Source organism: Cervus elaphus, chromosome 17, assembly GCF_910594005.1.
Source record: "Cervus elaphus chromosome 17, mCerEla1.1, whole genome shotgun sequence".
Lineage (NCBI taxonomy): Eukaryota > Metazoa > Chordata > Mammalia > Artiodactyla > Cervidae > Cervus > Cervus elaphus.
Window position 1 is genome coordinate 56,600,001 of NC_057831.1, and position 15,405 is coordinate 56,615,405.

General features: G+C 45.6%; 1 long non-coding RNA gene across 3 annotated transcripts; it reads left to right on the forward strand.

The window, feature by feature from the left end:
* The first annotated feature begins 2,200 nt into the window (after positions 1 to 2,200).
* LOC122673552 lies at positions 2,201 to 14,285 on the forward strand. 3 transcript variants are annotated; one of them, XR_006334715.1, is made up of 3 exons: positions 2,201 to 2,386; positions 10,905 to 10,971; positions 13,348 to 14,285. It is a non-coding gene; the product is annotated as an uncharacterized LOC122673552 (long non-coding RNA). The 3 variants fall into 3 exon arrangements; XR_006334714.1 differs by lacking the exons at positions 2,201 to 2,386; positions 10,905 to 10,971 and adding exons at positions 3,523 to 4,041; positions 6,072 to 6,371; XR_006334716.1 differs by lacking the exon at positions 2,201 to 2,386 and adding an exon at positions 3,523 to 4,041.
* Positions 14,286 to 15,405: the final 1,120 nt, after the last annotated feature.

The window sequence follows — 15,405 nt, forward strand, 5'->3', positions numbered from 1 at the left end:
GAAGCTGAAACTCCAATACTTTGGCCACCTGATGTGAAGAACTGACTCATTGGAAAAGACCCTGATGCTGGGAGGGATTGGGGGCAGGAGGAGAAGGGGACGACAGAGGATGAGATGGTTGGATGGCATCACCGACTCCATGGACATGAGTTTGAGTAAACTCCGGAAGTTGGTGATGGACAGGGAGGCCTGGCGTGCTGCGGTTCATGGGGTTGCAAAGAGCCGGACACGACTGAGTGACTGAACTGATGGCATTATCCTTAAACTTGAGTCACTTAGATGGACATGGATCTCCTTACTTTCCCAATGGCACCTTCCCCAAGCAATTTGCTGAAGAGTGGTTTAATTTAAAAAGTCTGGGGAAAGAAGGCAGAAACCAGTCTCTTCATTTGAGTCAGAAAAGGAAGCCTGATTCTGCAAACAGATGACGAGTTTTAGGAATGCTTGACGTACACTGTGTTTGGTCGCTCAGTCATGTCTGACTCTGAGACCCCATGGACTGTAGCCCAGCAGGCTGCCCTGTCCAGGGGGATTCTCCAGGCAAAAACACTAGAGTGGTTGCCATGCCCTCCTCCTTGGTTCTGACTTAAAATCCTTAGGCTTCAAATCCTCTCTCTCCCTATGCTAAAAATACACAAAATTAAGGAAGAGGCAAGAAAGGTGGTAAGATTTTTGAAGGGAAGTTTCAAGAATGAGAGGAAAAACAAGAAAATAAATAGCACAATGTGTCCTGACATGTTATTTTGTTTCCCTTTAGGTTGTTTTTTTTTTTTTTCCTCCTAGGAAAATATCCAAGATTTTGTCTCTTCTGAACAAAAATGTGGAAGGAAAGTTGGACCTGAACCCTAGCACTGTAAAACTTCTTTGTGCGCCGGCTCTGCAGAGCTTTTCTTTTCCTGCAGAAGCCAACCTACAATGTGGCAAGTTTGTGAGGCCAGGAAGGGAGGAGTAATCCGAGAGGAGGCTGGGCGGCTCCGGGCGCGGGCGAGGGCGGGGCCCCGGCTCAGGGCGCTGGGCCCCTCCCAGGGCCGCAGGGGAAAAGGAGGAGAGACCTACATTTAAAAAGGCAGGAACCTACCAACTACAGAGATCCACAAACACGCCCCGGAGAATTCCCATTTGTGAGGTCAAATCAAGGTCAAAAGAGTTAGCTAATCATCTCTGAAAACCCCTTAACTTAGGGATCTGTGCAACACCCCAAATCATGAACTAAGCCTAACTTGATCTTTAAAACGTAGCCTATGACTTTTTTTTTTCTTTTGCTTGAGCCAATATTTTCTGATGGCATTTTTGTTACTTCCTGTGTGTGACTGAGCTTCCTTGTCCTACTTCCTTTTGGGGGGGTTTAAATTGCCTCCTCTACCATTTCCACTGAAATGTAAGAAAAAGGGAGGGGTGTGTGTGTGTGTGTGTGTGTGTGTTGCATTGGAAGGGAAAAAAATAATAGCTCATATTAAATTTTTATGTTATAAAACGCTTTTCTCACACATTCACATTCTTTTTTTTTTTAATGAATTATTTTTTCAGTGGGTTTTGTCATACATTGACATGAATCAGCAATAGATTCACATTCTTTTATTTACTTTTCACAGCAACACTAAGAGATGAGCCATATGCCCAAATAGTGGATGAAGAAACTGATACTGAAAATGGTTAAAAGTCCAAGGTCACTTATTTAAAAAAAGGAGCAAAACCTGAATCTGAGTCCCCTATTCGCAATCCAAGTCCAAAGCTCTTTTCGTTTATTTAACTCTTAGGGGGAAGCCTACATTTAATTTATTTGGCAAAATTCTATTCAGGAAAGATTTGTTTATTCAGTCTTTACTACAGAGTTTACTCTTGAAATATAAAGACGTGGCTTGGGCCCTTCCCCGAAGCCATGGAAGAATTCTTCAGGATCTACTGGTTCATTTTTTGGCAATCCCCCTAGAGCCTTACAACATGGCTCTTCCAGGACCAGGCTGGGGCGTTCCTGGGTCTCCTGGAGCCAAGGTTGCGTTGCCAGCATCAGGCAGTAGGGGGAGCACGTGTGCAAGAGGAGGGGAGCCGCTGGGGCTCAGGCAGGAAATGTCTGAGACCGTGTCCTTAACGGGGCTGGGTTGGAAAAGTGGTGGTTTTTTTTTTTTTTTTTTTTTTCTCCTTCTGCTGAGCGAATGCTTAGAACTCCAGGCTTCTCTGCAAAGATTTGTGCTGACTGACTTATAGGGAAGGGAAAACCAGCCTCAGTGAGTTGCAGGATGAAGTCACCTCTATGCCCACTGGGTGAAAGGAACTTCAAGCTTCCCCATTGCTAGCGAGGAGGAGCCCCAGCTCCGGGCCTCAGCAGGTCCCAGAAGGCCTGCGAGCTTTGCTTCTAAGGGAGGGAGAAGACCCAGAGGCCCAGACGGTGAGCTACTCTGGGTCCGAGACGTGCCTGAGAGAGCAGGGCTTTGTACAGTTGGTAGCGAGAGAGAATGTACCCTGCACGAGGGGAGAGGCGCGGCTTTCGCTCTGTTTCGCTGCCTTCCTTCCAGAACAGGGCAGGTGATGCTGGGCCTTCAGGTGCCTGCGGAGCGGCGTCCACATGGACAGAGCCTAGTAACTTATGGTTCGTTCTGACAACGGCTTTGAAGTCAGATGGAAAAGGAGCACTACCTTTGGCACTGCATGGCCCCAAGCCCAGACTGAGATGGGGAGGAGCTGTGAGGCAGGCACTAGTTCTGGAAAATCAGTGCTGACAGGTCATTTTTACTCTGGGGTGTAGCATTCTCTCATTTTTTTCCCCCTTTCTTGACCAAAAATGTAATTTCTTACCCCAGGAAAGCAAAGCTGCAGCAGGGGAGAGATGCCCTGGGGGCTGGCTGGCAACAATTTCCTTCCTAGTAAAAGAGAGAAGCAAAAAATTGCCATTTGCTTATACTTTGGACTTGTATATGGAAGTTAAGTTATATTCGCTAGTTAATGGTGCTCATTTACAGAAAGCATTGTTTTGGTCTTGGTTCCAAATACATGTGAAATTTCACTCTAAAACACCTACTCCTGTAAATTTTTGTTTTAATTTTTGCTTAAAATGCTGACTTCTCAAGTTATTTTTCTGCACCAGTAGAAAAGACTTAACCAAAGTTTCCTGTAAAATTAATACTTCTGCCATCATGCTATTCCAGAAACACCTCCATGTACTTTGAATGTGTCTAAAAGATGTAATCAGGAGAGTCAGAATGGAAAGGTCAAAAGGACGACTTAATGGCAATCATGTTCTTTGTATTTTCATTTGTCTCAGGGTTTCCCCTAACACAGAGTGATTCTTGTGTATCCCCAGTGTGAAATGGTACCTGTTGGCATGTTATATGTTGAGTTTGCATGTTATAAGGAACTTAAATAACCTGGAATATTTCTCATTTCTTATGGCCCATCAAAAAATTTTACTTTACATTTGCTGGTACTCTACTGTGCATAATTCGTGTTTTATTCACTCAACATAGAGTTCCCTCTATGGGCTATGCATAGGAAACAAAGGTGAAGACCTACCCTCAAATAACTCAGCCTGGTTGTGTGTGGATTTAGATGTGTAAGTGACAGGAAGAGTGTGCCGAGAGCATTGAGGAAGAAAGGTTTAATTCCATCTGGATGAGTCGATATTTGCTGGGGTCCTGAGCCCAGGCACTGAATTCTGACTTCACTGCTTTCTAGTCATCTGACTGGGGCAAGTTTCTGAACCTATCTGAGCCCCAGTTTCAACACCTATACTATATAGGAAGAATAATGGGACCCACATCATGGATTTTTTTTTTTTTTCCCCGTGGTGATTCAATGGAATGCACCATAGCAAGCACTCAATGTGTGTGGGTGGTGATGATGATGATGATGCTGGGGGAGGTGGAGTGAGGATGAAGGCAAAGAGGTGGAGAAGGCGTCACAGAGATTATAGGGTCAGGAATTCAGTGGGTAAAGGAGGAAGATGTGGAAGAGTGAAGAACATTCCAGCTGGGGCCCCGTGCTGTGTTTTAACAAGCCCCCAGGTGATTCTGAGGCACAGTGAAGTTCAAGAACCACTGAGCCGTGGTAAGCTGAGGATTTTTTTTTTCCCCTTCTAGCTGTGAATTTTAAGTAAGGGAATGCTATGCTTGGATTTTCACTTTTGGAGAGAATGCACTGGTGGCTGTAGGAAGGATTGGAGTAGAGATCGGGAGGCAGCAGGCAGGGACAGGAGTCCAAGTGAGCAATGACAGGGCCTCAAGCCTGGGTGACCATGGTGGGGATGCGCAGAAAGAGAAAGATGTATGGTATATGACAGCAGTAACAGAGGTGCTGGCAGAGGGGGCACCTAGCAGACGTTACAGTGTAGAATCGACCAGATTTAGTCTTTGGATTTGGAGATGGGGAGAGAAGGAGGCAGGGTGAGTCCAGGGGTAGTGAACACAGGGTTGTTCACACCAGTGACTAAATGGTGCCTCTGCCGTCTTGCTGAGACCGCTCATCTACCCCTCCCTCTCCCTCCTCCATCGCTGCCAAGGTGACTGACAGCGCAGATCGGCATCCTTGCAGGAGGTCTGGTTCTCCTCTGGAATGCACTGCTCTCTCCAACCACAGCCATCACCTCCCCCACGGCCCCCCACGGCCAAGGGAGTCATTCCGCCAGCCAGTGGTTACCGCCACACAGGCTGATGAGTCACCTTCCCACAGCAGCTGGTGGCCAACGTCCTTCTCGTGTCCACAGTTGGGGCACACTTCCAGGACCTGCCCTTCGCCACCCAAAAACATCTTGACCCAACCTTCGGCGCAGGTTGCCTTGAAAGGGCCAACCACCCACACACCTCCAGAACTGGAGTGCCTCTAGTTCAGAATTGTCCTCAGCTCACTGCTCCGTCTGCGTTTTCACGGAGATGATTAACTCACTGCTTTATTACTGCCACATCTAAGGTGGAAAGGCTGCGAGAGGGAAGGCAGCAGTGGATCCTGTTCAGGGTGAAAGGTCTTTCTTTTAAGGCGGTGTTTCTCCAAGCGTAGTCTGTGAGCCCTGCCCGGCATCGAGAGCACTTGCAGTTTGGGGGGAAATGTAGATTCCTGAGTCCTACCATAGCCCTGTTGAGTCCCTGGGGGTGGGTAGGCTGGAGTTAGAAATGAGGGAATTTATATTGTTAATAAGCATCCCTCATGAGTCTTCAATTACCTGAAAAGTGATAGCGATGGCAGGGGAATTCCTTTGTAGTATTTCTGTCCCACCATGCAGCTGGGATGACCTAACAGTCCTGTGGATCTTTCCAGTTTCCTTGGAGGAAGGCAGGGCCTCTGGTCCAGGGGAGGAACGCTATTCCAGAGTGACCAGCTCAGCAGCTCTTGCCATTCTGTTCATTCCCTTAGGGCACTGGGGACAGCACGTACATGAAACAAGTCCAACATACCTGTTTAAAAAGACAAATGCAGGGACTTCCCTGATGGGCCAGTGGTTAAGAATCTGTCTGCCAGTGAAGGGACAGAGGTTTGATCTGAGCTAGTGCTAGTGGTAAAGAACCCGCCTGCCATTGCAGGAGATGTAAGAGATGCAGCTTCGATCCCTGGGTCAGGAAGATCCCCCAGAGGAGGACATAGCGACCCGCTCCAGTACTCTTGCCTGGAGAATCCCATGAACAGCGGAGCCTGGCAGGCTATGGTCCATGGGGTCACAGAGAGTCAGACCCAACTGGGGCGACCTAGCACCCAGAGCCGAGATCCCACATGCTAGGGAGCAACTGAACACACGTGCTGCAACTACTGAAGCCCTTACGCGCTAGAGCCCGTGCCCGGCAAGAAGAGCGTAGCCCTGGCTTGCCACAACTAGAGAAAGGCCTTGGGCAGCCACAAAGACCCAGTGCAGTCAAGAATAGATAGATTTTTAAAAGACAAAAGCATTCTCATATTCAAAACGATAGTGATAGCTTCCATCGCAGTGTTCTTTCAAAAGACAAATCTCATGTGCTGCCAAACTCCAAACAGTAGTATTGACTTACCACCCCTAAAACATTTCTCTACATCATTTTACTTGTTTGGAGTAATGAATTTCTCCTAAGTGAAGTCCTCTCTCACCTTTCCTCTTATTCCCCATGACTGACCAGAGTCAGCCAAGCAATCTGTGCCGTCGGACCTGAGTTGGATGCGGACCCCGGCACTTAGGAGCATCCGATGATGTCACAGGAAGGCACCATTGTCCACGTGCTTTGAACTCGGAGGAACACTGATGCCCGATAGGCATGCCTGCATGCTGAGTTGCTTCAGTCATGTCTGACTCTGTGACCACGTGAACTGTAGCCTTCAGGCTCTGCTATTCATGGGATTCTCCAGGCAAGGATACTGGAGTGGGTTGCCATGCCCTTCTCCAGGGGATCTTTCCAACCCAGAGATAGAATCGACATCAGGTGAGTTCTTTACCACTAGCGCCACCTGGGAAGCCTGCCCAATAGGCATGTAGGTTCAAAAAGGACTCCAAAAGAGAAATTAGTTAGAAGGCTCTGGATAATTGGGTTTGGTTTCCTTGCTCAGCAAGTGTTCATTGAGTTAAGGGCTGAAGGGATAGACGGTGCCACAGGCATGAGCCACACCCTTGTAGAGCATAAGGTAAGGCTGGCAAGATGAGACACGCACTTTGAAATTCAATACCAATCTGAGGCAGTAAATGTTAACGAGTGGTTGGACATCAAATGCTGGCACCGTCCAGGAAAAAGGGAGAGAGATTGCCCTGGGCTGAAAGTCAAGGAGGACTTAAAGGTGCCCGGAAAATCTGTGCAAGATAAGAAGAGACGGAAAGAACCAATGGAGCTGCCTGTAGAGAGCAGGGAGCAAAAGGCACAGCGTGGGGGAAAGAGTCCTTGCTGCAGACAGTTAGTCAAATGGCTCTGGAGGAAGCCTGTGGCTGTGGTTGGGAATGGTGAGATGAAGCTCAGGTTTCACATCTAAACATTTACCGAATACTTATCCTGTGTCAGGCATGATGTTCAAAACTTGACATTTTGTTTAAGTCTCACAGCAACACGAAGGAGCTGGTAATCTCCCATGATCCATTTTGACGTGAAGAGACTGGCGCTCAGAGAGGTTTGAAACTAGCCCAAAGTCACAGAGCAAGTGGTTGGAGGCGCCAGGACACAGACTCAGGTCTACCAGCGTCCAACGTTTGTGTGGTTCATGGGGGTACTTTCTGTCCTTTCCCCCTTTTCCAGGTCATAGTGCTGCTTGCAGGAGAGGACTAGCAGTGGGGATAAAGTGAGGCCAGGAGGCTGAGTGCTCCCTTCTGGCTGGTGGCCCATAGCCTCTGCCTGGTAAAGACTGTACTTCTTGTCCTACCCACATAGCCGTGGGAGTGGTGCCAAGGTCATGGAGGGGTAGACCAGTACTCCCTCTTTGACCCTCTTGACCCATCTGCTCCATGTCTGTACTTTTGAGAACTTTGATATGTATTTCCTAAAAATCAGAAAAAATAACAATAAGATCTCTCCTATTCTAATCATTCTGCATACTCTATAGCCCTAGTTAGATTGTAGTGTAATGGTACCTGAAGACTCTCTGAAAATGGACTTTTTTTTCAAAAGTTAGGTCATTACTCTTTTGTAATGAATCCCAAGGCAGGCACTTCAGGGCTGTCTAATGGCACCCTCAAACCTTACAGGAACCCAGTCTTCTTTATTCTTGCTCTTCCACAGTTAGAAGCCTGCTCGAGCTCTAGCCATCACTTCCACACTCTGATGAGCAAGAAAAGAAGATGATGTGAAGGATTTCTTTTTCAGTCTAAGGACATTTCCTAAAAGTTGACCACCATGTCTCCATGTGTAAATCATTGGTTAGCACTGAGTCAAATGGAATTACTAACTGCAGGACACTCAGAGATGTAATTTTTACTCCAGATGGCCATGAATCCAGGTAAAACTTCATTGCTAGAATAAAGGAGGGAATAGATATTATAGGTGGACATGGAGCAGCCTCTACCACAATCCTGTTAACTTATTTGATCTTTATTATCACACAGTCTTGTGAAGTGGGTATGATTATCACCCTCATTTTATAGACAGGGAAATCAAGGCTCAGAGAGGTTAACTTGTCTGAGGCCTTTTTTTTTTTTTTTTAAGTTTTGGTTTGTTTTTTAAAAAAATATGGACCATTTTTAAAGTCTTTATTGAGTTTGTTACAATATTGCTTCTGTTTTATGGTTTTTGGCAGCAAGGCATGCTGCCATGGGATCTTAGCTCCCCAACCAGGGATCGAACCTGCACTTCCTTCACTGGAACCACTGGATCACCAGGGAAGTTCCTGTCTAAGGCTGTTAATTAAAGACTTGGGACTGATCAGCATTCACTGCCCCCAAGCCTGTACAGACATATGATTGTATGTTCACTTATGCCTACTCTACGTATGAGTGGTGTTTTTACTCTTTATATTACCTAGCTAAGATGTAAGCATTCCCTTTATACCTTAATTTAACTAAGAAAGAGTTAACAGTTTTCAAAAGTGTAGCTAGGAAACCAAAGAGGAAAAGAAACCATAGGTAATGAAATGGCGGGGCACGGCGGGGCAGAGACGCACAGATTTGGTGTCCTGAGATAACTAACAGCCAGCTGAGGACTGGCAGGACCAGCACGGACGATGTGCAGCCTCAGCTGAAAGGACACACAGGCCTCTGTGCCTCGCCTGGCCTTCAACCAGCTGTCATTGAACGTGCCTGAGGCATATTCATCAGCTAGATGTCCCCTCTAGCTTGACCAGGTATTTGGCTTTGATCTAATCTGGTATCTGGACCTTCCCCTCGCTGCCATCTCTGCCCTGGCCCCGGTTCGCTGAAAGTTGCTGTCTCTGCCTGTTTGTAAACCTGGCGTTCTAGTGGACCACCCCCAGCCATGTGTCCAGACCAAGGGGTAAACCTCTAGCGTGCAGCATATTAACCCAGCAAAGGTGATTCCACACCCTAATGAATGTCCAAGACACAATCAGAGCTGTTCACCCTCACAGGTGACCCAGACTTATTTCCCCAGGAGCTCCGTGCAGATGGTTCAGGTCCTCCACCTCCAGCCTGGGCAATGATTAATCCAAGAAAAGATCATCTCCGTCTGTGTAGTAGCAATGATCTCTACAAACGGCTGTTTCTCACACAGCCTGAGAACGCTTTGTTTCTGAATGATTCTGTCTCTCCTGTTTTTCTCTTTCTTCCTCCCTCCCTGCCTCTCTCCCATCTGCCTCCTTTTTCTTTCTCCTGTCTCCCTTCCTACCTGCTTCCCTCCCTCTCTCCCTTCCCCCCTTTCTTCCTTTCCGTTTTCCTTCCTTCCTCTTTCTTTCTCTCCCTCTTGCGTGCAGTGTGTGTGTGTGGTGTGGTGTGTGTGTGTGACTGTCAGAGAGCAAACACAGTGTCCGCTCACAATCCAGGTGGGACTGTGTGTTCGCTGCAATGCCCACCTGCTCTAAGAGAAGCGCGCATGCTCAGAAAAGGCTTCCTGGAGGACATGGCCTTGGCCAGCCCCCAAATGGATGGCTGGAAACAAGAAACGTCTTCTGGAAACAGCATGACTTGCTCTCGCACACTGCAGCCTGTCTTCCTGTGTTTAGGGTCACACTGTTTCACAAAGAAATCAATAGCTACTTCAAGGCTAGGAAAGCCATTCAAGAGGATAGCACACTATGGTTCTTTCAAACCAGCACCCCTGGTTAGCTAAGATTCATGGCTTATTTGAGAAACGAATGATTTAGGATCTTGGGCAGCTGTTTTTCTCTTTATAGATGTTGTAGGCTTTTGTGGGAAGGCAATGTTCTGGAATGAACTGAGTTCTTCCACATCCCCATCCAGGCCTTTGGGAGTGGGGAAGCCTTCCATACTTAGACGCAAATACCTTTATCAGGCCCCACCCCACACAACCCTAAATGTGAAACAAGAAAGCACTGCGGACTTCCTCCTTCGCCTGTGTACACAGCCGTTACCCAGATTGGGTGTCTATCTCTCTGTTGTACTGAAAAGAATAGGTGCTTTGTTCTCCCCTCTGGCGTTGGAACGACTTTTATCCACAGTGACTTGCGAAGGCCCCGGACACTCCTTCAGGACCACGTTCATTTTCAGGGTTTACATTAAAGTCTTGAATTCAACACTCAGAAGAGATATTACTGATTATATGAGTTGTCGAAATCCTTCTCTTTATGAAGTATGCCGTGAAACAAAAAACAAAACTAGTGTCTGCTTTGTAGCTGGGAAGAGCCCCAAATGTGTCACTCGCCAGCCAAATTTGGCTCCTTTCTGGAAGTTATGGTACATTCCGACATCCTATTAGTCAGGCTCTGAGACAACTTGCCAGGCTGATAGAAGAATGAATGACACGGATTTTCTTTTCTTATCACCCAGGTCAATTCACTACTCTTTATTTTAAAATAGCAATTTAAAAAGATGTTTTAAACCATAACTTCAAGATAAAACTTGACCACCACAAAGGGTTTCATGTTAGATCTGTGAAAGTTAAGTACTTCACTTCATCCATGAATAGTTTAAGTACTTTTTTCATTCAATATCACCTTATTAAGTATATCTCACGTAAATAGATTTATGATACATCCTATTGGGAATGATAAGATATACAAGACCTTGACTTTGGCCTTAGAAGCTAACAATCTGGTAATGGTAATGGCTGCTATCACTGAGCAGGCCATTTGTGCCAAGACCTTTAGCTAGCCTCATGGCAGCTGAATACCCCATCTTTGGTACCAGCTAATCAAGGCTGGAAGGAATTAGGTAGCTGTTAAAAGTAAAAGAGGGATTCCCAGGTGGTGATAGTGGTAAAGAACCCTCCTGCCAGTGCATGAAATGTAAGAGACACGGGTTCGATGCCTGGGTTGGGAAGATCAGAACCATAATTCAAATCCAGGTCTGGGTGACTCCAAAACTCATGATGTTCACTCTTCTCTCTCCTGACTTTCAATTTATCCAGGGAGTCTCATCCATTAGCGTCTTATCAGGAGACAGAAACCAAATCCCTTATTTGAAGATGTTCACAGGTAAGTGAAAGATGAAAAGGGAAGTCTTCAGATACCATGGAAGTGGTCACTGCAGGAAGTAGCTACCGCCCCCGGGGCTGAGGAAACAGAGGGAAGAGGTTACATTATTAAAACTTAGCAATCATGAGGGCAGGCCCCATGGAACTGAAACTTGGACCTCTGAAGAGTGGATGCTACTTGCTGGGGCTGGCGTCTCTGAGCTCCCAGGACTGTGGGACCCAGACTCGGCGAAGCCTGCTGCCGGCTGTGGTCCTGGCAGCCCACTCCACAAAGCGGATTCTAAGTGTTGGGGAAGCTGAAAACTGGATTCAGTGACTGCTCTGGGAAGGAACTGTCACTGCTGGAGTGAAGAAGCGTGGCTGGGGTGACACTCCCAGGACCAGGAGGCAGACAAGACAAAGCGAGCCTCTTCCTCTTTCAGCCTCGTAGCTCTGATGGCAGAAACTAGCGCAGAGCCCGCTGGCGGAGCGGAGCTGCAGTCTGCAGGAACCCAGCTGCAGAGCAGAGAAGGGGGGCTTCACACTGAAAGTCAGCCACTTCATAATGGCCCGGGAGGTAGTGTATGATGTAAGAAGACATCACTCTAGGTACCATGTGATCATGTCTCTGATGACTCTGCTGCACGTTGTAAATCCTATAGAACTGAGAAGAGAGTTAATGGTTATGTGCAAGTCTTTGCTATCCTTGAGGGTAGGGACCATACCCTCTTTATGCCTCCCTCTTTATATGCTCCACAGCTTTCTGGCAATAAAATGATGCCCAGCAAGAGCTGGTGAAATAAAAGAATAATTCTATTGTAATGAACCATCATAAGCCTATATGTATTTCGGTGCTGGAATTTCAAGGGCCAGTTCTGAGCCCTGGGGAGGAGGGTTGGGGGGGATTCTTATCTTGTGCTGTGCCGTGCTTAATTGCTCAGTCCTGTCTGACTCTTTGCGGCCACGTGGACTTTAACCCACCAGGCTCCTCTGTCCATGGGATTCTCCAGGCAAGGATACTGGAGTAGCTTGCCATGCCCTCCTCCAGGGGATCTTCCCAAGCCAAGGATCACATCCAGGTCTGCAAGCAGATTCTTTACCATTTGAGCCATCAGGGAAGCCCAAGAATGCTGGACTGGGTAGTCTAGCCCTTCTCCAGGGGATCTTCCCGACCCAGAAATCGAACCGGGGTCTCCTGCATTGCAGGCAAATTCTTTACCAGCTGAGCTACCAGGGAAGCCCCAACCTCCAAATCATGGAGGATAAAGGAATTGTTTATTCTTGGTGAGAGCGGATTATAGTGGTCCTTGCTAAGGGATGGCAGAGGAGATCCGGTTTGGCTATGGGGAGTGGTGCTCAGGCTAGCTTCTCTCAATGCTGTGTTTCTATTCAATGATGTTTGGCCCTGCCTGCGACCCCAAAACCATCTTTTTCTCTCTGGTTCCTGTCCCTCCCTTGTGTCTCACTATTATTAGTCTTTGGAACATGTATGTTTGCCTGAAGTCATGGACACACACTCTTGCATCATCATAGCACATGCTTAGAGACCTGGAGTAGAGGCAGAGTCAAGAGTGTGGACCCTGGAATTCCTTTCCTTAGTAACCACCATGGATGACACATACACTCCTGAGAGCCCAACCCAGCACCCTGTGTCAGAACGCTGGGTGAAGAGTTTGAGGTCCTTGTTTGACAGCGATCTCATTTTACACATACAGAAACTGAGGCTCAGAGGTGGAGAGTAAACATCTTCCCCAAATTCTGCAGCTGGTTAGCCAGACCAGGGTTTCCACACAGTGCCCTGACTCTGCTTCTCTTTCTAGCACGTTTTTCAGTTGAATACAAATATTTCAGTGGAACTTACTCAATACAAGGTGCATTGTCAGAGTTCCAAGTTGATTTATATTAAATATTTTCTCTTGGAAACTATTTGGGCATTGAGGATTAGTTTCATCTTGAAGGTTTTATTTAGTATAACATAATAATACAACAGTAGGAAGGCATGGCAACCCACTCCAGTATTCTTGCCTGGAGAATCCCTTGGACAGAGGAGCCTGGTGAGCTATGGTCCATAGGGTCACAAAGAGTCGGACACGATTGAAGTGACTGAGCATGCATGCACTCAAAAATACAACATGGTATAATAATATTTTGTTCTTAATATAATTGTTAAATAATGCACACATATAATTGTGCATTAGTTACAAAAGAAATAAACATATATAATCTAAATCCTTCAGAGCTAGGCTTTCCTAGTTAATATTTCCAACTGAGTGCAATATTAAACATAAGCTTATTAAGGATTTTTCTTTAAGGATTCAGAAGGCATCAACAACAAATTGCTACTGGGTGGAAATTCCATCGGTAACCCAAACTTGTTCCACTGTTTCATTCCATTTAGATCAGTGATCCTAACAGCTCCATGGCATCCGACATCAAGACAAGCAGAAATGACCGGAGGAGAGGAGGGTCAAGTCATCGGAAGTCTCTCAAGGCCCTGAGAACAGCTGGACAGGATCACAAACCCCCTGAGTGCCTGCCGCCCCCCTCTCCCCCGCCTCCATGCCCTGCAGTCCCTCAGACCACTCCCTAGCACATTTCTGACCTGGTCACGTTTAACTCTTGAGTTGATCTTGCCATTGCCAGCACGGAACGTTCCATCCAGAATAACCCACAGCAGTTCATGGAAAAGCTGTGGACAAACAAGGCTGAATAAAGACATTTCCTCCTGTGCGTCTGGCAGGTTTTCTCGAGCCTTTTGCCAGGGTTCATTTCCACCTTTTCTGGATGACTAGGGCTGGAGGATAATGTGGGATCAGGGACACAGGGAGCTTACCCGGTAAGAGATTAATTTTAGTTGCGCAAAGCTGTTTGAATGAAACTTCAGGTACATTGATGATACGTGTGGGCTCTGATCCAGTGTGCAAGGCAATAGGATGAAGTTTTAACCTAACATTAATGTTTAAACTCTCTTTTGGGACCTCTGTTATATGTAAGTCCAGCACCAATATGATAAAAGAGGAAAAAAGAATTATTCAGAGTTAAATATAAGATGACAATTGAGAAAAAGAAAACACATTTCTCACATACCCTCTGGTACCCTTTTCTTCCCATTAGCATTTTCCTTGCTGCAACTCCACAAAGACAAATAGATGGCTGGAGCTAAAACATTATTTGGTGGTGGTGGGAATACAGCAAGCGGGAGGGTATGGGGAGGGGGGTGAGGGATGGAGAGCTAAGTTTTCTCCTGATGATAAAAATAGTAAAATCTTGCTGTTGAAATCTAAAAAGTACCAAAAAATGTAACAGGAGGTAAAAAATAAACTACCCATAATGTTATCATTTTGGGATGTCTTCTTCTAGGAGAGGCATATTCATACTGACTATGCCATTTTACATAGTCTTTTTTTTTTTTCTACACAAAGCATTTAAAATGTCCTATCTGAAAGCTGATATTTAAGTCTATTGTGTGGATACCTCATGTTTTTCTTCATTGTTCTTATCATCATCCTTACTTTTAAAAAAATGTTAAACTATTATGAAGAACTCTGAAATGAACATCTTTGTGCATCTGGTATTTTCTGTTAAGAAAGATTCCAAGGAGTGAGACTTCTGAACCAAAACCTATAGGCATTTCATAGGCTCTCTTTCTACTGCAAAATTTCTTTCCCAGCAGGGGATTCTAATCTCGGAGTTCCTCTTATATAGTGCATGAAAGTATCTTGGTGGCCTTGAGCATTATCTCTTTTTGTTTTAAAGAGCTGATATGATACAATAATAATTAAAAGTACATGGTTGCTGCATTTCTTTATGTACATATTTGATTATTAGTAAGATTGAACATTTTAATTCAATCTATATTAACCATACAGGCAAGGATTGTGTCTATTTTGCTTATTTCTGAATCTCTAGTTCTGAGGAGAGTGTCTGACATATAGAAGGCACCCAATAAATACTTTACAAAATTAATTTTTAAATTATAAACTGCCCACTTATCTATTCAGAATAGTGTTTTTAATGATCAGATATTTGAAATGATAAAATCCAGTGTTGGAAAGTCGACAGTTTTATAACAGTTATAAAAAGTAGCAAGTTAACATTCCCACATGTGTGAATTAATTTATGTTTCTAATTTCGGAATATTTGTAGTCTTGAGGACAGAATCATGGAAAAGAAGTCACTAAAATGAGTTTGTATTCTGGCTTAACTGTGTGATGGGTAACAAACAAGGACCTACCGTATAGCACAGGGACCCTCTGCTCCGTGTTAGTGGCAGCCTGGATGGGAGGGGAGTTTGGGGGAGAAGGGATATGTCTGGCTGAGTCCCTTTGCTGTTCATCTGAAACTGTCACAACATTGTCTGTTAATTGGCTATACCCCAATACAAAATACAAACTTAAAAAAAAGTTAACTCTGTGACTTTAAGGTTTTAATGTCTCCTCCAAAAATCAAAGCAAAA